Source organism: Myotis yumanensis, unplaced genomic scaffold (assembly GCF_028538775.1).
Source record: "Myotis yumanensis isolate MYYU_CA2020_CCGP unplaced genomic scaffold, mMyoYum1.0.hap1 SCAF_2, whole genome shotgun sequence".
NCBI classification, from domain to species: domain Eukaryota; kingdom Metazoa; phylum Chordata; class Mammalia; order Chiroptera; family Vespertilionidae; genus Myotis; species Myotis yumanensis.
The window spans coordinates 118,864,107-118,887,112 of record NW_027223753.1 but is presented as its reverse complement, the minus strand read 5'-3'; positions in this window follow the sequence as shown (position 1 = coordinate 118,887,112).

The window sequence follows — 23,006 nt, the reverse complement described above, 5'->3', positions numbered from 1 at the left end:
GCCCCCAACTGCCCTCCCCTGCAGGCCTGGTGACCTCTAACTACCCTCCCCTGCCAGCCATCTTTGGCTGTGGGCACCATCATCTTTGAGGATGTGGCAGTCAATTAGCATATTCCCTCCTTATTGGCTGTGATCACTGCCATATTTGAAGGTGGGGCAGTCAATTAGCATATTCCCTCCTTATTGGCTGTGGGCACTGTCATCTTTGAGGGCAGGGCAGTCAATTAGCATATTCCCTCTTTATTAGATAGGATTGTCTTTGGGCTCACTTATCAGCTTTTAAATTTTTAAAAATTTGTCCTTCCTTAGGGTCCCAAGAAGTCTCAGGAGCTCTGTGTATCAAAGTATGAGATATAACTTACCTTCTTTCCTCTTCATGTTTAAATAGAGCAATTAGGAAGGAAACATGCTAATTAAAGCAATTCACACTGAGGTAGGAATAACTGAAGGTTTTTTAACAAGGTTCAAGAGAGATATTTGCATTTGTCTTTTTAAAGGAGATCATTAGCCAAACTGAACTTTAGTTGAAATAATTTTAAGCACTATTTCAAAGTAAGGTTAAAAATAAAGATGATGTGAGTGAAGACATTTTGGAACAGTTAGCTAGAATAATAAAGGTTTATTTTGAATTACTTGGGGTATTGTTTCCTTTGCACTATCTTTTAATTTCAGAAATTCTTTATTTCTTTATTTTCAAGACAGTTGCCCAGGTTGTTATTATTCATTTTATCTGAACTTGTTTTGAAAAAATAATATTTCTCAGTGAAATTATATTGGTATCTCTTATTAGAAGATAGGTAGAACAAAAATTGATTAACAGGATGTTGCCTGGAAGTCAGACATTTTGAAATCAAGAAATGCTTTGATTTTTCTCAAAACTTTGCTTTTGTAGCCAAAATAACTTTTTAATTCTTCTTTTTTTGAATGGTAATGGCAGTAATTTTTTTTCTCTAAAAAACTGAAAAGTAAACCCATACATAGCCTATCTCATATTTTGTGGCTCTGAATTACTCCTGTCAGGGGAAGGTGGGGTTTTGTGACAGACACATCAGGCTGTGTATAAAAAAATATTTTCCATATTTTTAAGGAAAAATGTGATATATAAAATGCCAAAATTTCATATAATTCTCTCGCAAAAAATTATTTTCTCATGAACGTGTTTCTCATAAAAAAAATTGGTACAAGCATATTGCTTTCTCTCACCAAGTGTCTCAGAATGTATGATTTTCAATGCCAGTTGCTATTTTTACCAGGGTTCTAATGTCTTCCTCATTGATGTTTCTCAGCAATGGTGACACGTAGCTGTCATTTAGGGAAGCAAAGCTTTCCTTGTTTACAAATGATTTTTACTAAAGTTAAATCTAAAATACTAAAGTTAAATTTATTTATTTTTTATCTAAGGTCTGCTTTTATTTTATTTTAATTTTTATTCTTTATTGATTAAGGTATTACATATGTGTTCTTATTGCCCCATTGCCCCCTCCCCCCCCCTCCCCCCTCCACCACCACCATACTCATGCCCTCACCACCTTGGTGTCTGTGTCCATTGGTTAGGCTTATGCAAGCATACAAGTCTTTTGGTTGATCTCTCCCCTTCACCCCACCCTTCCCTACCTTCCTTCTGAGGTTTGATGATCTGATCGATGAATGAAGTTAAATTTAGGAGATCAGAGTTTTAAATTTGTTTACATTTTTTTTACTAATGTTAAATTGAATATACATTTACTAACTTGGGGATATAGACTACCTCTTTAGAATGGTTGACAGAGCATGCAAGAGTATATGAAGACCATTATCCTAGATGTGAAAAGCCATTATTTTCACTGGTCCCATGCCTTCTCTGTCTTATATGTCCTTATATGTTTTAACATAGAATGAATAATTTTGTGGGAGGGTAAATCTATTTCTAAAGATGTTTTTTGCTTACACTGTAGGACAGTAAATATTTTTTTTTCTTAAAACAAGAAGGTCCATGTTCTGCATGACATAAATTTCACACTCATACTAAAAAAAAGCCTTAGTTTTGAAGGATTGGAAGTTCTATTTGGCCATTGAAATTTATAAGGGGCAACCCCTTTAAATTTATATAGTTTTCCCTATGTAGAGCAGAGTGAATATCTGATTAAAAGCTTTTCAAATAACCCTGCTTTTGAGGATATATGTCTCCAAGCTGGGGTCAATAGCCTTACTGGAATGAAAAACACAAATTCAGAGCTTTTTGAACTCTGCCATACTCTATTTTCTCTGATAGTTAAAGCCTTTCTACTCCCACTAATGATCTATTCACTTGGATTCTTATTGCAAATCAATAAATGTCAGGATATTTATGCTCTGCATATTAATATACTAAAAGCATTGTATGTTAATCTAACATTAGGGCTTTATCTATATTTCCTATGGTTAAAGAAAATTCTTTTTCTTGCATTGCCAATTTATTTTCTCATCAAAATTCTCAAAACTCAATAAATCCCATGATAAAACAAAGAAACAACATTGTGGAACCATGATTTATATAATCCCCTTGAACAAACAGAGATTTTAGCTGACAATGGTTATTAAAATATGAGCTACATTTCATTGCAATTGGTATTGATAAATTCAGACTGCCCACAGAAAGTGAAAACTAGAAAACAATACATACCATGGGATGATATTGCATTTAGATTAATTACTTATATTATTTATAATGTTGTAATAGATGATAGTACACAATGGTTTGAAGGAACTCTTAACCATCATCTCCCATAGGAAAAAATAACCTTAAGTTTCAATAGCTATTATTTGGTAATGTTAATAGCATTGAGTAATATGCTGAATTATAGGGTTTTTAAAAATTGTCAATATTGGGTAGAGCAAGCATTTATTAACTTTAATATGTTGATTTCCTATTTGTTATAGTCATGAAAAACTTAGACATTAAATACCTTTGTTACTTTACATGTTTCATTTTTCTATTGTTAATAATTTTGCATATGTGGTATATTCTTGTGACCATACTAGTATATGGACAGAAAAGCTACCTAGTTAAGTTGAAGAAAGAAAGCCTCTGGGAAGGCTTTCAGAAAAATACTTTTAAGAAAGATAAAAAATAAAATAAATCAAGATGAACTACATGCAGTTGATAATAGGTACCCTAAACTTCCTTATTACCTTTTTACATTTTATTTACTTTTTTAAATAAGTAGGGAGAGTGAGGGAAGTTAACATAAAAGTATTTTTCAATTAGTCTCATAAAATAAGTTACTGGGGTTGGGAAGAATAAAATAGTCTTACCATTCTCATATTTATTAGATCTCAAAAGATTAAAAACATATAAATTTAAACCATTCATTAATTTAAATCCATAAGCTTAATGCTAATAATATGATTCAGGACGAAGAAAGATGAATAGTATGTCTTTTAAGTGTGAAAGAAACACAAGTGTGTCCTTTTTTGTTCACGCATGCCCACATGCCTATGGGCATGTGTACACAAATGCACATTCACCATGTAAGAAACTTTTTTTCATCTACATTTTAACTCCTTATAATGCTTTGTCTCAAATATCCTGCCAGATTTCTCTCCACACTTTGTATCAGTGTTCTAGTACCAAGTGCTGAGTCTTAATTAAAATATTGGGATTGTAGCAAGGTGAAAAATCAGGGCACCCAGAAGGAAACATTCTCCCCACAAGGAATAATTTAAAAATTAAATTGAAAATTAAAATTTTTCAAATTTTAATTTTATTTCAATAGCATAACACTCAATGCAGTTATTATCTTTATTTTCAGATATTATCCTAAAAATGGCATTAATAACAAACCTTCCAAATGTTGCCTAAAATATGGATCAACTTTAAAACTAAATGACTCCCAAACTACTAACTAGATTATGGGAAATAAAAATAGTATTTTTTGTCTTATCATAATATATGTTCATATTCACTAGACCATAGCAGAGTGGTGAAAAGTGGAATCAGTCTGTACAGATTCAAAAGCTATTCGGTTTCATTGGTCAGTTTACGTAACTTTTTGTGCCCCAGTTTCCTGATCCACAAAACGGATGTAATATTTCATGTAAAACACTTAAACTATGTCAAGTATAATGTGTTCAATTAATATTACCAAATATTTTTGTTCTATGAACTAATTTTCCTAATATTTCAGCAATTTCACATTAAATAACTTTCTTATTGTTAAACTATCCTTTTTGTTGTTTTTGGTCAGTGAAGAATGGAAAAGTGTTGATATTTAGCAAATGCTTATTCATCATATTAATAAGGACAGTAGAGAGATAATAAATAGGAAGAGATGGGACGGCCATCTCTTCTACAAATCCTGAATTATGGCATCATATTTTATGCTATATCTTTAAATTTCCTAAATTGCAGAGTGGGAACATTTGAAGCTTCGTATTACAGTGGGTCTCTAGATGTGTAGCATCAGGGCAAGATGGGGAGTAAAATATAGGGTGAGGCTCAGTTTTGCTGATATTATTCACTTCTTGATCACAGAGCACAAATTGCAGTTCAGAAGGGAAGTTGTTTTAGGCTTTGTTGTCAGAACAAAGAATCTGAGGCATGCAAGTCTCAGTTTAACATAACATAGAAAATTACTCCACTGAGAATAATAGGGTATTAGAAGTAAGGCCTATGCCAGCAGAGTGAAGTGGAAAATAAAGACTTATTAAGATAACTTAATAAAAAAAATGAAGGAGGGCAGGAGTCAGGAAGGCAGGAAGGAAGAAAGGCAGGAAGGAAAAAGGCAGGAAGGAAGGAAGGAAGAAGGGAGGGAAGGTGGAAAGGAGGAAAGAAAGGAAAAAGAAAAAGATGTAGAAGGAAGGAAGGAAGGAAGGAAGGAAGGAAGGAAGGAAGGAAGGAAGGAAGGAAGGAAGGAAGGAAGGGAGGGAGGAAGGAAGGAAAGGGAAAATAAAAATATTCTCTCCTCTTCTAGGTTCTGACCTTGATCATGGCCCAAACTCCACACCACAACTTAGGTAAATTATTGATAGAGTTCTGTGGAAGTGCTTTTTAGCATGACTTATTCACATAATTGACTCAATTCTCAATTTACTACTTCACTTTGGGGGTGGGGACTTGGGCAAAGAGGGTTTTTGGCAACCATCCATTCTGCTACTGACCTCTTTCTAATCAGGTTAACCACAGATGGAAGACTTAATTTAAACTATATTTTTATTTGGTCCTTGGTGAAAATTGCAAAAACAGGCATACAGTCCTACCTTCAGATTCGGTACAAATGAATACTTCATATGATTAAATCAAAACTCTGCTTTTCTAATAGGAAATGAAATGAGCATCTGTAATGATCATATCAGTAAATAGGTTGCATGAATTTTAGTTTGTTTTATTATTGCCATTCAATCAAATAAAGCATAGCCTATATACATTCATTCTTAAAGTAAGAAATATATACTTTTGAAAAATCAAAGCTTGTATGCTGACAAATGATTTTCATAGATATTATGATACTGCTTTATTTCTGTATTACCTATAGGTGGCAGGGTTAAATCTTTTAAATATTAATAAGTATACTTTTAATTCATTAGATGTTTGTTTTGCAAAAAATTCTAAATGGGATGCATATTTGGGGGAACTTTAAACTATTCCCAGGGGGATACCTATTTATGCATAAATTAAACTGGTAATCAGCAGTGATACAAAAATATATGAGAATTAGTATACTATTTTGGGGTGAGATGTAGAAGAAAGGAATTTAGAATTACTGATTTGAACTTAAAATATAATTGGCTTTATAAGAATGTGAAAGATCAAACTAATTTTTTTAAAGTCATGAATTATTGATGGCATAAAGCCCTTTCAGCATTACCGTGAAATTTATTAATACATAGGTTTTGTTTTGTCTTTTATGACTTTTCCCAAAAGAGAAATAGAGCCAAGTAAATACTGCTAGAAGGCAGGAATTCAGCTATAAACCCTGATGAAGATTTCCATCAAAGGGAAGTCACACATAGACTACAGCATTGAGAAAGAAAATAACATTGTGGCCTCGGCTGTCCCTGCCCCTCCATGGAATGTGGAACTTTAAATGAAGGGTGCAAATAAGTCTGTGAAAACATGCTCTCTGTAAATGGTCAAAATCTCTAGAGGGCAGTGTATTAAATTGCAGATATTATCTAGCTAAATCCCTAATCATAAAAGCATGAAATTAGTAATTGACTAAATTTGCCTCATTTATTAGTAACTCAGATCTCTGCTTCAATTAATATTACCCAATGGAATTTCAAGTAGTGGTGACATAGCGTATCATGACAGAGATTAGCGCCTGCTTCTATTACTGTACTTCAAACACATCCTCCAATTAGGTTAGCTCTAAAATAACATGCATGCTTTTGGCACTTGTATTGCCAACAAGACGTGACATCAGTTTTTTTATAACATCGTGTTCATTTTAGGCACTGTATGATTTACTTTGCCTTAATTTAACATGGTCTTTTCAATTGCTTGTTTCATCTTGGGATTTTCTTACTATTTTATCTCTTGGTTTCAATAATATATATCAATTAAAGATGTAGGTTATTTCCTACATATGTGTAATATAAAAATTTCTAATAACATACTGAATTCCATACTATTATACAAATAGCATAACCAACTGCACATATATATTCTTAATATTATATTTTCTAGTGGTGTTAATATTTTCATACACATCCCTGTCATTTTACAGTGTTATTTAGATAGAGTCTCCCTTTAAAAAATTGCTGATATTTTCATGTTTTAATAATAATTAAATATTATTTATTCTATATCTCTGAGAATTAAGAAGTTTAATTTATAGAACATTAGTATTTTCATGGGCATTATGGCAATGAGTTTCAGGAAATTAACATACTGTTTTCTGCTATTAAAAAATTAAAAATATATTTTTGGTAGAAATCATGGTTTATAGAACCCAAATAAAGCAATGTACCAGAACTTCACCTTGAATTTGACCTGCATCTTGAAAGCAGTAGCAAATCTTCAAAGTAGTGGCAACTCCTCAGAAGTTTAATCTATAGGAAACAATCCTAAAGATACTCTACATTTTGTAGTTTGGATTTTTATAAATTTCATCATTAGCCAATCCACACTATACAGCAAACTGTGTAAATAGGTGTATTGGCTTTAAATTGCAGGGAACCATTAGATTAATGAAGATACAATATGGCTTTGCCTTTGTGGTGTTATAAGAAAGAAAACAATGGCAATATATACACAACACATAAAATAGCACAATTTGAAACTGTTTAAATGCCTATCACAAAGTCACTGATACTTTTTTCAGAGTGGTAATAAAAGAGCATCTTCAAAAAATGAAAAGATTAAAACTCCCTGCCCAAAAATTGTATTAAAAGAAGGGAAGTAATTGTTACAAATGTCCTCATTATAAGATATTTCAACAGAATTAATGGCCACATGGAGTTAATGGCCCTAGGACCACAGGCTCTTCCAGTTGATCATTAATCCTCAGGAAATACTGGCATTGTATGTAACTGGTAAAACTATATATATAGCCCTCTGTTCCTTTATGGTTCCTTTACGGTTGCTTGAGTTATATCCCACCTGCTGAGTTAAAGTTGAGTGGAAAAATTTCTGAAGGACATTAGCTATTATTAGCAATAATTATCAAATTGATTATGTCTCCTTAGAGAGAAATGAGCTGCTATAATTTCTAAGCAAATATAGATTATCTTCTTTTTATAATTTTGCAAAACAACTTTTTCTTAAAACATATTTTAAAGTCATTCAATATAATACATATCAATTTTAGATTATTTATAATGTTTAATAAAATTCAGATGAATTACAAATATTAGTTAAAAGTCTAACATTGAAAATGTTGAGCCCAGTAATTCAGTGTACTAGGTCCTATGAAAGAGACTGAACTTGAACAAAAGATAACTAAAACCAGGGCAGGAGAAAGGTATGTTTCAACCTCACCCACAGCGCCAGTCAGGCCTGATTCCCGCAGCGGCCTGCGCTGCATGAGTCAGGCGCAGGTCCGGCCTGACTCCCATGGCAGCCCCAGCGCTTCGCGAGTCAGGCGCAGGTCCCGGCCCCCTGTGGCGTGGGTCTGGCCTGACTCCCACGGCGGCCCGCCGGGTGCCTCCTCACACGGCAGGAGGTGGGGTGTCTCCTTGCGATATTTTAATCGTGCGCTAGGCCTCTAGTTGATTAATAATTATAGTATTATTTAACTTGCATCGATTCTACATTAATAATTCTTAATGCATTATTTTAGTTTGGAAATAAATTATAAATTTAGTTTTTATTACATTAAACTGTTTTCAACATAACATTTTTGTGTGAAATTGAAAAATTAAAAATGAAAGAATATATGTAATTTTAAAAAATATTTTTATTGATTTCAGAGAGGAAGGGAGAGGGAGAGCTAGAAAGATCAATGATGAGAGAGAATCATTGACTGGCTACCTCTTGCATGCCCCCTAGTGAGGATTGAGTCTGCCACCCAGGCATGTGCCCTTAATGAATCGAACCCAGGACTCTTCAGTCTGAAGGCTGATGCTCTATCCACTGAGCCAAAGCAGCTAGGGCATATATGTAATTTTGTTAAATAAGTTTTGTATTAAATTATAGTACTGTAAAATAGTTTTCATATATATATATATATATATATATATATATATATATATATATTGTCCCTTCATTCTACTACTCTGTTACTTCACTCCCTCAATTTTCTTTTTTTATTCTTTCTGTACTACCCAGAGCCAAATATAATCTATTCTATGTAAGTCAATTGTATCTTTCTTTTTATATTTTATGAATATCATTGTTGTTTTTAGGTACTGCATTTCCCACAACATCTCCATGCATTTTTCAAACTTATTTTAGCAGAATGTTTAATTTAAAGTAAAAGGGTCCAAACCCTCTTTTGATAATGGTAAAGGATTCTATCTTCCCTGGAGCCAAACCACACATGAGTCTGACAGAATATAGATATCTTTGTGGTTGGGTCCTTGGAGGACTATAGGTTTAGCATGGGTCATGGACCTGACTTTGCTTCTTTTGTATTTTTTCCAATCTCTCCTAAAGTCTCTATGCTTAAACAGTTTGATCTCCTATTATATTAGGCCTTAGAAAAAAATTGAGCTGCAATAAAGAGAGAGCCTGAGTAGCTGGTATAAGTTCCAATTTACTAGTTCAAGTTAAAAAAAAAAAAGAATTTGGAGAAAAGAGAGACAAGCTAAGTCTAAAGAAAATCAGATTTGGAGTTTTATAACCTGAACACTAATCCACTTTCTACCAGTTACTTAGCTGATCTTGGTTAAGTCACTTAAACTTGTAGGGACAAATTTTTCTAATTTTAAGAAAGTGGGGACACAATATTATTATCTCTACAGAGTGAATTAAATGTTACCATGAATTAAATACCGTGAATTAAATGTTACCATGTTACTACTACAAAATAGATGCTCAATAAATATTTTTAAAACAAATCTTTAAATAAGATCTATCAAATCTGTATAACCAATCAATATTATTGTTTATGTAGGTACTTTGGACATTTCTTCTCACATAAAATCAGACTTTTAGATTTGGTGAAAAGAAAGCATCAAAGAAATCAATATGGACATCATCAAAATCCTGGATTATATTTTTTCTTTTTTTAAATATATTTTTATTGATTTCAGAAGGGAGAGAGAGAGAGAACTTGATTGAAGCATCAATGATAAGAAAGAATCATTGATAGGCTGCCTCTTGCATGCCTGCTAATGGGGATCGGAGCCCAAATCTGGGCATATACATGACTGGGAATCTAATGGTGACCTCCTGGTTCATAGGTAGAGGGTCTACTACTGAGCCACACCAGCTGGGCTGGATGAATTTTATTAATATGTACAATTTATCTTTTGAATTTACTTTATACTTATATTTGGTTTAGATAAATGTATTCATTAAATCATCCTATATAATAAAGAGGTAATATGCAAATTGACCATCATTCCAACACACAAGATGGCCGTCCCCATGTGGTCAAAGATGGCCGCCCCCTTGTGGACACAAGATGGCCTGAAGGGGAGGGCAGTTGTGGGTGATCAGGCCAGCAGGGGAGGACAGTTGGGGGGGACCAGGCCTGCAGTGAAGGGCAGTTGGGGGTGACCAGGATGGTAGGGGAGGGCTGTTGGGGGTGACCGGGCCAGCAGGGAAGGGCAGTTAAGGGTGACCAGGATGGCAGGGGAGGGCAGTTGGGGGTGACTAGGCCTATAGGGGAGGGCCGTTGGGGGGGGACTAGGCCTGCAGGGGAGGGCAGTTGGGGGTGACCAGGCCTGTAGAGGAGGGCCGTTGGGGCCAACCGGGCTGTCAGGGGAGGGCAGTTGGGCGCGATTGGGCCAGCAGGGAAGTGGTTAGGGTGTGATCAGGCTGGCAGGCAGAAGCGGTTAGGGGCAATTAGGTAAGCAGGCAGGCAAACGATTTGGGAGCCAGCAGTCCTGGATTGTGAGAAGGATGTCCGACTGTCCTGGGATCGGGCCTAAAAGGGCAATCAGACATCCCTCAAGGGGTCCCAGATTGGAGAGGGTGCAGGCTGGGCTGAGCAACAACCCCCAACCAGTGCACAAATTTTGTGCACCGGGTCTCTAGTGTTGTCTATAAAAATGTAGCATATGCCTTTCAAATCCTTGAGAAAATTTGTAAATTGCTAATCCAGTGATTCTTATTTTCTCTTCTAAATATTAAATATGAACATTTCATAATTAAGCATGGAATTGTGATAAATAGCAATGTTAAATTTTAAAAAATTATTTAACAATTATTGAGCCTGAATATTGTGTTCTTTGGGTATGAATTTTTAATGCAAATAAATAAAAATAATTCTAATAGGCATAGATTTTTAGATATTCTCCTAATGAAGTATTTTGAAATAGAACAAATGCAAATTAATGCTCCTAATATAAAAATCAATTTTCAGTATAGTTTCTAATATATTTTAATGTTGCATAGAATAGTCATATCTGAAAATTATATTTGAGATTATTCTTATGTAATGACAAAATAAATATGTATAAATTAACAGAATATACCCCTTCCTCATAGTTTGTTTCATTTTATTTTGCTTCACAACACATCTTCATGTGATAAAAATGTACTTCTGCAAATACTGACACATTGACCTTAAAAATTCATGTGGAAATTTAAGGGGGCCAGAATAGCCAAAATATTATTGAAAAATAACAAAAATTGAAGAGTCACTGCCGACTAGAAAATGTACTACAAATCTACACTAATTAAGATAGTGTACTCTTAATGGCAAATAAATAAGCAACAGAATGAAGAGGGAATGTGAAATGACAAAAATATTTCAAAACATGTATCATATAAGGGGTTAATGTCCAAAATATATGGTACTCAATACAACTTGGTAGCAGAGAAACCAAATAATCAGATTAAAAATGGTCAGGGGACTTAAAGAGATGTTTTTCCAAAGAAGACATACAAATGGTCAGGTACATGAAAAGGTGCTCAAAATCACTAATTATCAGGGGAATGCAAATCAAAACCACAATGAGATACCATCCCATACATGTTAGAATGACTATTGCCAAAAAGACAAGAGATAAGAAGTGTTGTCAAGGATGGGCAGAAAAAGAAAAACCCTAGTGCACTGTTGGTAGGGATGGAAATTGGTGTAGTCATTATGAAAAACAGTATGGAGATTCCTCAAAAAATTAAAAATAGAGCTACCATGTAATCTAGCAATCTCGTTTCTGGTTATATATGTTGAGGAAATAAAACCACTATCTAGAAAAGATATCCATATTTCTATCTTTATTGTAGCATTATTCACAACGACCAAGATATAGAAGCAACCTAAATGTCCATAGATGGATGAATGGATAAAGAAAATGTAGTATAATGCATGTATATCAAATCATTATTTATATTCTACATCTTAAATTTACATCATGTTGTATGTCAATTATATTTCAATAAATCTTGGAAAAAATAAAAAAGGGTATATGTATTAACAGAATATTATTTACCAATGAGAAAGAAAGAAATGCTGCCATTTGCAAAAGTATAGATGGGCCCTGAGGACATTAGGCTAAGTGGCTAAGTGAAATAAGTCAGACCAAGAAAGACAAATACTGTATGCTATCATGTACATATAGAATCTATAAGAGTCAAACTCATAAAAAAAAAAAAGAGAGAGCAGAATGATAGTTACCAGAGGCTACAGGGTTGGAGAAATGAGGAAATATTGGTGAAAATGTACAAATTCTCAGATAAAAAAATAAATAAGTTATGGGATTTAATATACAGCATAATGACTACAGTTAATTATACGGTATCGATGGGGAAAATAAGACATTTGGGGGAGGCTAGCAATCTGAATCTGTGCCAGTAACCTAATGTACATTCTTGATAGCCTATAATTAAGTCACTGACCCTTTCTCCACAATCTGGACTAGCAAGACCTGTTTTCCAAATTATTTCCAATTTACAAAGGGGCCATAAACAAAGAATGGAACAGCTTAGCTACAGGGGAGGTCACTGACACCACCCAGACCAGGCATCCTATATAATAAAAGGTTAATATGCAAATTGACCAAACAGTGGAACAACTGGTTGCTATGATGCGTACTGACAACTACGGGGCAGACGCACAACACAGGAACTGCCCCCTGGTGGTCAGTGTTCTCCCATATGGGGAGCACTACTCAACCAGAAGCCAGGCTCATGACTGGTAAGCATAGTGGAGGTAGTGGGAGCCTCTCCCACCTCCGCAGCAGCGCTAAGGATGTCTGGGGAGTGGGCCTAAGCTGTCAGTTGGATATCCCCTGAGGGCTCCCGGACTGCAAGAGGGTGCAGGCCAGGTTGAGGGACCCCCCCTGAGCATGACAGGGGGCAGCACCCCAACTCCTCAATTGGCCCTGCTCTGAGCCCGACCAGGGGCTGCACCTAGGGATTGGGCCTGCCCTCTGCCACCCGGGAGCAGGCCTAAGCCAGCAGGTCATTATCTCCTGAGGGGTCCCAGACTGCGAGAGGGCACAGGATGGGCTGAGGGACCCCGTCTCCCCTCCTAGAGAACAAATTTTTGTGCACCGGGCCTCTAGTCCTATATAATAAAAGAGAAACATGCAAATTAGTGTTCCTCCGCTATGCTCAAGCCATGCCCAAGCCACACCCACCAGCCAATGAGGTGTGGGCATGCAAATTAACCCGACAAAGATGGTGGGTAATTTGCATACACAGAGCAGAGTGGGAGAGCTGGCAGCTTGGAGGGACGTGGCTCCCTTGGTCACCGGACAGAGAGCAGAGCAAGAGAGCCGGAGGCTTGCAGGGACATGGCTCCTTTGGTCAGAAAAAACCGAGAGCATGGGGAGCACCAGGAATTCTGGGAATAGTAGTTTTGGTGGCAGCCCCAGGACCCAGAGCACAGGGAGCAGCAGGAATGCTGGGAATCGTAGTTCTGGTGGCAGACGGTTCTCCTAGACACTAGAGCAGTGGTTCTCAACCTGTGGGTCGTGACCCCTTTGGCGATCGAACGACCCTTTCACAGGGGTCTCCTAAGACCATCCTGCAATATCAGATATTTACATTACGATTCATAACAGTAGCAACATTACAGTTATGAAGTAGCAACGAAAATAATTTTATGGTTGGGTCACAACATGAGGAACTGTATTTTAAAGGCCAGAAGGTTGAGAACCACTGCACTAGAGCAAAGTGAGCCTGGAGCACTGTTGCGGTTGGGAATGGAGGGAAAGCAAAGGTGAGAGACATAAGTAAAATCAGAGTGTCTAGGAAAAATTAAACAAAGATATCCTAAAACTTCCAGGAAATCTCCACCATGAAGCAAAGAAAAAAAAAATGCCTCTATTATTCTGTGAGCAACAAACCAAACTGGGTTGGGGGTCTCAGATAATTCATTCATGTGATTGCAAAGACAGAAACTCCCGGATTGGAGAGGGCTCCCAGATTGGAGAGGGTGCAGGTCGGGTTGAGGGACGCCCCCTCCCCTCCCACTCCCTCCCCCCCAGTGCACGAATCTTCGTGCACCGGGTCCCTAGTTTAGATATAATCTAACTTCCCTATTCTAACTGACTCAGGAGGGGCTGTGGAAGCCCACCACAAAAGCCTGGTAGTTAGGAAACAAATAAAAAACAAAGAAACCGAAGGGTATAAAGAGAAAGCTTCCTCTGTATTGGCTTACTCAGGGATTTGGAGAACTGGCCCCCTGAGTCACTGTACTAGTATATGTGAAACATCTGAAAATAAATGGGTTTATCCTGGACCTCCATTTTTCGGTCTCCTGGTAAATTCTGTAACAGTATTATATATTCAAAAGTTGCTAAGAGAGTAGATCTTAAATCTTCTCACTACAAAAATGTAATCATATGAGGTGATGGATGTGTTAACTAACTTTATTGTGGTAATCATTTAATATATATGTGTATCTAATCATGTTGTATACCTTAAACTTACACAGTGTTATATGTTAATTATATCTCAATAGAGCTGGAAAAATAAAGGGAATAATAACCAATGTAGTACTGACATAAAGATGACCATATGGATCAATGAACTATAATTCAGAGTAAAGAGAAACCTTCATATCCACCATCAATTGATGTTCAATAATAGTGTAATAATACTTAGTTGGAAAAGAATAACTTTTTAAACAAATAAAGCTAGAACAAGTGGATAGCCACATCCAAAAGAACAAATGAAAGAGTTTTTAGGGGTAAAATAGGCAGGTTTAGGGAGTTTTAGAAATAAAGAGGGTCCATCCGGGAGGACTGCGAAGCTGCGGGGCTAGGAGCTGCCAAAAGGCATATATTCACAAAGAACTAAAGGCACCACAGCCTAAACGGGAAGGAAGACACCCATTTACAGAAGACAGGGAAAGCCACAGGGAGTAAAAAAACAAACAGGAGAAAGAGGGAAACAGATTTTCACAGGGGATAGAGAATTCTACCACAGGAGGGGGAGAGGTACAGGGGGACCCCGCGTGGGGTTGGAGCTCTGAAGCTGCTATAGTGGCCAATCAGAGGGGATATCAGGACACAAAGGACTGCAGTCTTTATAAACCCTAGGAAAGAGGAACTTAGTGGGCTACCCCTTTGGAACCCCTGCCCACGTGGGAGTCTGTGCTTGTTTCCCAATAAATGTCCACCTTTTCCTATACCACCTTTTGTCCGTGGCTTCATTCTTCGAATGCACCTGGACAAGAAGCCGGGAAATCACCTTTGCCTCCTGCCCAGAGGAAAACCAAGCATTTCAGTTTGATTTCTGTGTTTCACAAATTTGGGTATCTCTTTCATACCATATACAAAAACTAACTCAAAATGAATTAAGACCAACATGTAAAAGCTAAACTTAGAAGAAAATATAAAGGTAACTATTAATAATCTTAAATTTGGTAGTAGTTTTTAAAATATGAAATCAAAACAAAATTTTTTTAAAAATTTTTTTTAAATATATTTTATTGATTTTTTATAGAGAGGAAGGGAGAGAGATAGAGAGTTAGAAACATTGATGAGAGAGAAACATCGATCAGCTGCCTCCTGCACATCTCCTACTGGGGATGTGCCCGCAACCCAGGTACATGCCCTTGACCGGAATAGAACCTGGGACCTTTCGGTCCGCAGGCCGATGCTCTATCCACTGAGCCAAACCGGTTTCGGCCAAAACAAAATTTAAAATAGATAAATTAGACTTTATCAAAATTAAAAACTTCTATACTTCAAAGGATATGATTAAGAAAGTGAAGAGACAACCCACAGGCTGGGAGAAAATTTTCACACATCTTAAGTCTTATAGGCCAGGGGACTTATATCTAGAATATAAGAGAATAAAATCATTACAAATCATTAATAAAAAGTCAAATCACCCAATTATAAAATGGACAGATTTGAATATATATTTCTTCAAAGAATATATATGAATGAGCAATAAGCCCACGAAAAGATGTTCAGCATCATAGCCATTAGGGAAATACAAATCAAAACCTCAATGACGTACCACTTCACACCTAGTGTCACTGAGGATTTGAAGATAATGGAACCCTCATATGCTACTACTAGAAATGTAAAGTAGTGCAGCCACTTTGGAAAACAGTTAGCAGTTCTTAAAAAGATTAAACATAGAGTTACCATTTTACCCAGCAATTCTTTCCCTTTATAATTAGCTAGTTATTAATTAGAGGAAGGGAGCGAATGGGAGGCCAAACATTATAAGCATGGCCATTTAGGCAGCTTCAAATTTCAAAAACTCCCCAGGAAACCATCCATCCATTTCCTGCAAATCACTGGGGGAAAGGGCTGGACAAAGGGGAAGATGGGAGCATGTGCAGTGAGTCAGGATGATGTAGGGTGCTTGCTGCCAGTCAAACCTGGGAACAGAGATAATTAGAGGGGGTGGAGTCAAGAAAAGCCCAGAAAAATTTGGATATACATACCCCCCACCCCCCAAAAAAGAGCTCACTCTCTTGGTGCTCACGGTTCTCTTGGCTCTGTGGCTTTCCTGCATTCTCCCGTGTTCCCTCCGTAGCCATGTGGACCCCCCCCACACACAATGGACTGATGGACTAAAGCTGGGACCACAAACTAATCTAGCCTGATGCTTGACTGGAGTCTGCAGACAGGGAGTGGGAACTGGGCAATAACTTGAATCCTAGCCGTGCTCAAGGAATAGCTGGACTTTCTCCTTGGCTGGACAAAGGGCGATAGGGCCTTGGAAACTCAGGTGTTTGATTTCGCAGAAATAAAGCTTTCTGCAATACCTCTTTCTCCCATGCAAGTCTCAGAAAATTATTTTTCTTGTGACATCACAATATGTCCACATCCCCTGGCAAGTGGTGGGGATGAGGAGAACTCCCCACCAATAACATTTACACTTTATACATAAATGTTCATAACATCATTATTTATAATCGCAAAAAAAAATGTGGAAACAACCCAAATGTTCACCAATTGGCAAATAGACAAATTATATATGCAATAGGATGTTACTAGTTAGTAACAAGGAATGAAACACTGATATGTACTACAGTGTGGATGACTCTGGAAAAATTAGGCTAAGTGAAAGAATACAGTACAAAGGAAGACATCCTTTTATAGAAAATGCCTGAGAATAGGCAATTCTATATATATTTAGAAAGTACATCAGTGGTTGCCTCCGCCTGGGGGAGGAAGAGTGGATTGGGAATGGGGATTGGAGGGGCTTTCTTTTGAGTGTGATGAAAATGGTCTAAAATTGATAGGGGTGATTTTTTTCACAACTCTGTGGATATACTAAACAAACAAACAAACAAACAAACAAAAAACACATTGTACTGTACATTTTAAATGGGAGAATCTTGTGAAATGTAAATTATATCTCAAAGTTGTGCCAAATAAAAAACACTTTAATGATAATGTTCAGTCTGCTTCTAAAAATGGCTAGTTGAAACTGTTTGAAATCTTGGTAGACAGGCATTTTTTTTCCACTCATAAGAAACATTGTTTTTGTTGTTGCTATTTATGCTATCACATTAACGTGATCTTTGCTATTCTACTTAGAATCTTCCAGCCTGAGAGGCACAAAAGTTCATCTTCCAGCTACCTTGTTTCTAGCATACCCTTAATGTCATACAGTAGCTGATGCTTTCTAAGTGACGTTTAGATGGCTTTGATAGATTTAGGGAGCCAGCATGGCTTCAATAGGCTAAGGAGAGAGGCAGTGCTATTTATACCTACGTAGGCACAATGTGATTTAGCCACCAATGCTCAAGGAAAGCCCTTGAGAGCAAGATATGTATACTTCATATAAAACAACTTTGAAAGCCAAAAGGTAGCCATGAGCATGGAAAGCATCTCTCCTCTTGCTGAGTTTTATGTATCATCTTTCTTGAACTTCACCACCTTCTCATGAATCAAAGTGAGTTATTTCTTGGAGTATGAGACCAGATGTGTGTCCTTCTGGCATCATCCCTAAATATTGCGAAACTTACTTCCTTTATGAACTCAGTCAGCAATTCAGCAGCAAAAAATGTCCACTGGGTCTCTTGGTCAGCGTTCGGAGCAGGGAGTTCTTTATTTGTCCATGACTATAATTGCTTCTTGTTTAGTCCTTGACCTTAAGAAAAGCCTTGCTTTCAAGAAACTCCTCAAATTGTCATGCAGTGAGTTTTCACAGAATAAAAGAGAACACCAGGAAGATAATCCAAAATACATGGGGAAATGAAGATTTTAAAATATGTGTGTGTGTGCATCTCTAAGAAAAGCAATTGGAGGAAGTTGTTCCCTTTCCCAGCATATTGAAAAATGAAAACAAGGCAGAAACTAAACAGAGCCCTCAGAACTCTGAAATACTCTTCCAAGTCTTTGCTTGAACAATTTCCTTTAAAAACCAGGAGTGCACATTTGGTGTGTTTGTGTGTGGAACCTCAGCAGGGTGGTAACATACTTTAATCCCACTGTTAATTATATGGCAGCAGCTTCTCTTCTCAAAACTAGTCAAGCATCTGGTTACTTATTTTATTTTTCTGAGGCATAAACAACTCATTTTTTTAAGAACCTTGAAAATATCCTGTCTTTCATTTAACCCAAGAAGTATTGATTTCTCTGGTTATTCATTGTTATTTTGTGAGCAATATAGTTTCCACCTGGCAACAGAGAAGTAAATTGGGCAATTTATAAGATTTCATAGCATTTATTCATTGTTGAAAGATACTCAAATACACTCCTATAGATCTCAAGTTATTAAGAGAACTCTTGATATTCTTTCTTTCGAATAAAAAAAGTCAATATGTATTTTGACAAGAAATTGTAGAAAAGAGTGCTCTGTTTTACATAAGATGAGTATTTTTATTCTGATACTGACCATAAGACTGATGCATAAGTTAATCTTTCATATATTGCAGTTATGGCTTACTCAACAAAAATAGGCTTTTAATGTAAAATGAAAACCTGATCAGAGTCTTTTTTTTTTTTTAAATATATTTTATTGATTTTTTACAGAGAGGAAGGGAGAGGAATAGAGAGTTAGAAACATCGATGAAAGAGGAACATCGATCAGCTGCCTCTTGCACACCCCCTACTGGGGATGTGCCCGCAACCAAGGTACATGCCCTTGACCGGAATCGAACCCGGGACCTTTCAGTCTGCAGGCCGACGCTCTATCCATTGAGCCAAACCGGTTTCGGCAAGAGTCTTAAACATGTATGTAATCTCACTATCTTGAGCTAGATTACCTGCTTTATTTAGGTTAGGATTTTTAATTACTTTACTAGAGTCATTTATTTTTAACAAAGTTTAAAAAATAGCCATAGGTATCACAAAGAACAGTTTCTGGGTCACATACAGCTCATAATTAAATGGAATAATGCTGAGGTTTGGAATGTGAGTTCTGAATGGGTGCACAAAAATTCATATATTTTAGAATATCACCAAAGAATCTCTTAGGAAAACTTGTAAATATAAACTGATTTATGTTAAACATATTCATTATTGTATGTATATTTATTCTTTGATGTAGCTATATAATTATTATTATGCAAAATTTACAGAGTATTTTCCTATCTTTACAAAGTACTATTGTTAAACATGTGCTAAATTTGATCCTAATTCTACATGACTGTGAAATACTCTACATTAAAACAGATACATTTGATATGAATCAATTTGACTATAGTTTTCAGCAAAGCAGAAAGTGTCAAGTGTTTAGCAGAACATTATAGCTTTCCTCTTATTAGAAGTTTGATAATGAATTAAAAGAATATATGGTGCTAGTTGTTTTGACTTCTCAAGTAAATCAAAGCTTGCTCCTAGTGAGCGCTATTTCCATTTTTAAATACTCCCAAAGAATACTACTTAATCCATTACAAACTTTTCTTTGCATTGGCATCAGGTTTAGTATAGTCTTACATACAATAATTTTCTTATTTAAATTTACATGTAAAAATACCCCAATTTTCTATGATTTATTGAGTAATCTTTTTAGATGTTATAAAAAACATACCATCAACTTCCCACAAGATCAATTAGAATTTTCAGAAATCATAACCAAAGTTGACTTGTACTCCTTATTGAATCACCTTCCTCTGTAAAGTTTATTTAAAATATTGATTATAATGCAATCCATAATGAATAGTAAACTTGACACTGGTGGGGAAACAGTATATACATAGTGAACTACCAAAATTGTTGAGCTACACAGGGCTTCTAGGTAGGAGAGTTTACCCCTTATTAATCCATTCACTGCTTACTCCCCCTCTGATATTTGGCTTCAGTTTCAAATTTGCATGAAAGCATTTGCATAGAGATGTCATTTCCAGCACGAACAGCAGACAAAGCCATCCAAATATATAACAAGTCTGGAAAATAAATTGTGTTTTTCAGAAGCAAATGTTCAGTAGCAAAAAAGAGTCATATATTATTAAAGTGAACATTGAATTTATATTCTGATGCAATTATTTGTTAGACTTTGGTTTGTAGTAATACCATAAGGCAAAGTCACTAATCACTTTCACTCAGGTTCAACATGACATTCACATATTTTGCATTTCCTGAAATGAAATTCCTCTTAGTAATGAAATTTATAAAACAAAGTAAAAATGTTTACTAGTATGTTTGTTTTCATGAATTAACTTTACTAAACATCCCACCATATTCTCAGACAAATCATTCATTTAATCAGCTTGCAAGTTCATGTGACTCAATGGCAATCAATAGAGAGCCATCATATGTCCTGTCTGGGCCCGTGGCAGGCAGGTGGGGTTGTTCTGTTGTATAGACAAGGTTACTGACTGTTATAAAATGCCACCATTCATGTCACATTGGCTCACTTACTAGCCATTCTGTATAATGTTTTTAGTGAGATTCTAAAAATATAATCTAAATATTATATATAAAATACTGTCATTTTTATATGATTTAGAGAAAGTACCACACTCCCCATCACATGATTAAAACAAACTAACAAAACTTATGTTAATAGGAATGGACATCTGTGTGCTTATGTGAAAATGTTATTCAGTCTGATGAAGAATACTTTTTATTATTATAAAACTAGAGGTCCTATGCACAAAATTCATGCACGAGGGGGGTGTGTCCCTCAGCCCAGCCTGCACCCTCTCCAATCTGAGACCCCTCGAGGGATGTCCGACTGCCCGTTTAGGCCTGATCCTGCTGGCTCCCAACTGCTCGCCTGCCTGCCAGCCTGATCACCGCCTAACCACTCCCCTGACAGCCTGATCAATGCCTAATTGCTCCCCTGCTGGCCCTATTGCCCCTAACTGCCCTCCCCTCCTGACCTGGTCCCCCCCAACTGCCCTCCCTGCAGGCTTGTCCCCCTTAACTGCCCTCCCCTGCCGGCCATCTTGTGTTCACATGGGGGTGGCCATCTTGTGTGTTGGAGTGATGGTCACTTTGCATATTACCTCTTTATTATATAGGATAATAATGACCTAACAGTATGGTATATTGGAATATAATCTCTAAAATAGCATGTAGATAGTCCTCCAGTTCAATATAGTTCCATGTTTCATCTGCCTGGAAAATGTCTGTTCTGCATGCTGTCATGTTGACTAATTGCATTTTCAAATTTCAACTCCTTTCTTTCAGATTTTTATCAGGTGAGCCTCCAGGTTAGTTATTGGTGACATATTGCCGTTTGTATTCTCTATGAACTTCTCATCAAAATACTATGAAAAAATAATATACTTTGACCAAAATATTATGAAAAAATAACATACTTAACAAACTAGGTTAAGTTTCTTTTCAAAAATTTTAATTCAGTGGCAGACAAGACACTTATATGCCCATTTCTTACCTGCCCACTTTAGGAATGTATTTTACATAATCATTAATCTAGCATATTTGAATTTTAGTTACATCTATATCATAGTTAAATCATGCCTTAACTTGCATAATTAATATATGTATATAATTTAAAGGATGCCTATAAAGACAGTTTTGGAGGTAGAGTTTGGAAACATTAATTTTCTATTTTAAATATTAAGAAAATTGATTTAAAATATAGGGTGTCCAAAAAATGTATACACATTTTAACAGCTTATAGCTCAATTTTTTAAAACAATATATATTTTAATAACCACTGCCTTTGTAATTATTTAAAGTGTGTATACATTTTGAAGGGAAACCCTACATATGTGGATTTCAAAAATTATTGATAATTTTATAATCAGAGTGATAAAATGACTGTGGTTAAAGGGCATAATTTAAAAATAATATAAATCAGAAGATACTTTTCAAGACAAAGAGTAATGGTTTCCAGCAAAAGTAAATTAGGAAAGAAAGAAAATAGAACAATTTTGACATCATTGTCACTGTTATATGACATGTCAAACTGAGACTAGATAATAAAAAGAGATGAAATAACAATGGTCACACCAGACATTCCCAGCCTGTGGTCTGGGCACTCTTAGGAGGAGTGATGAGAATTGTTGAAAAAGCCAAGAACACATGTGCAGAACAAGCAGTTACTGTCAACTAAAGAACAATGTCATCTCCATGTACATATCACTGCTTTTCTTCTGTATTACATAAGATATAAAGTCATATTAAATCATGTTCTGCATTCCAAGCATTTTGTTGTTCTTTCCCATGAAGTACTATTACTATAACATGGGGATTTAATTTCATTTTTCATTTAAAAAATCCTCATACAGAATGAGGACAGACTGTTTTGAAAGATGGGAAGATGAAGACATATCTTAGCTGCCTTAGTCTATGCACTACTTTTGTTTTCTGGATGGTGTTATTTAGCCAACTGTAGTAAACCATTACCCTCCCACAAAGCTCTTGAAAGGCTTCCAATAGCTGGGGGAGAGAGGCCAACAACATTTCTAAGAATAGATATTTCCAAAGACTAAATAAAAAAGGTATATTTCAAGCAACAGATTTGCAGGGATATAGAAAATGAAACTTAAAATGAAAGCCATAAAAAGCAAATGCAATATCAAGGAGGTCCCTGGAACATTACAGAGGACTTGTCAGAGGAAATTAAATAAACAACAAAGCTTTTAAGAATCATGAGC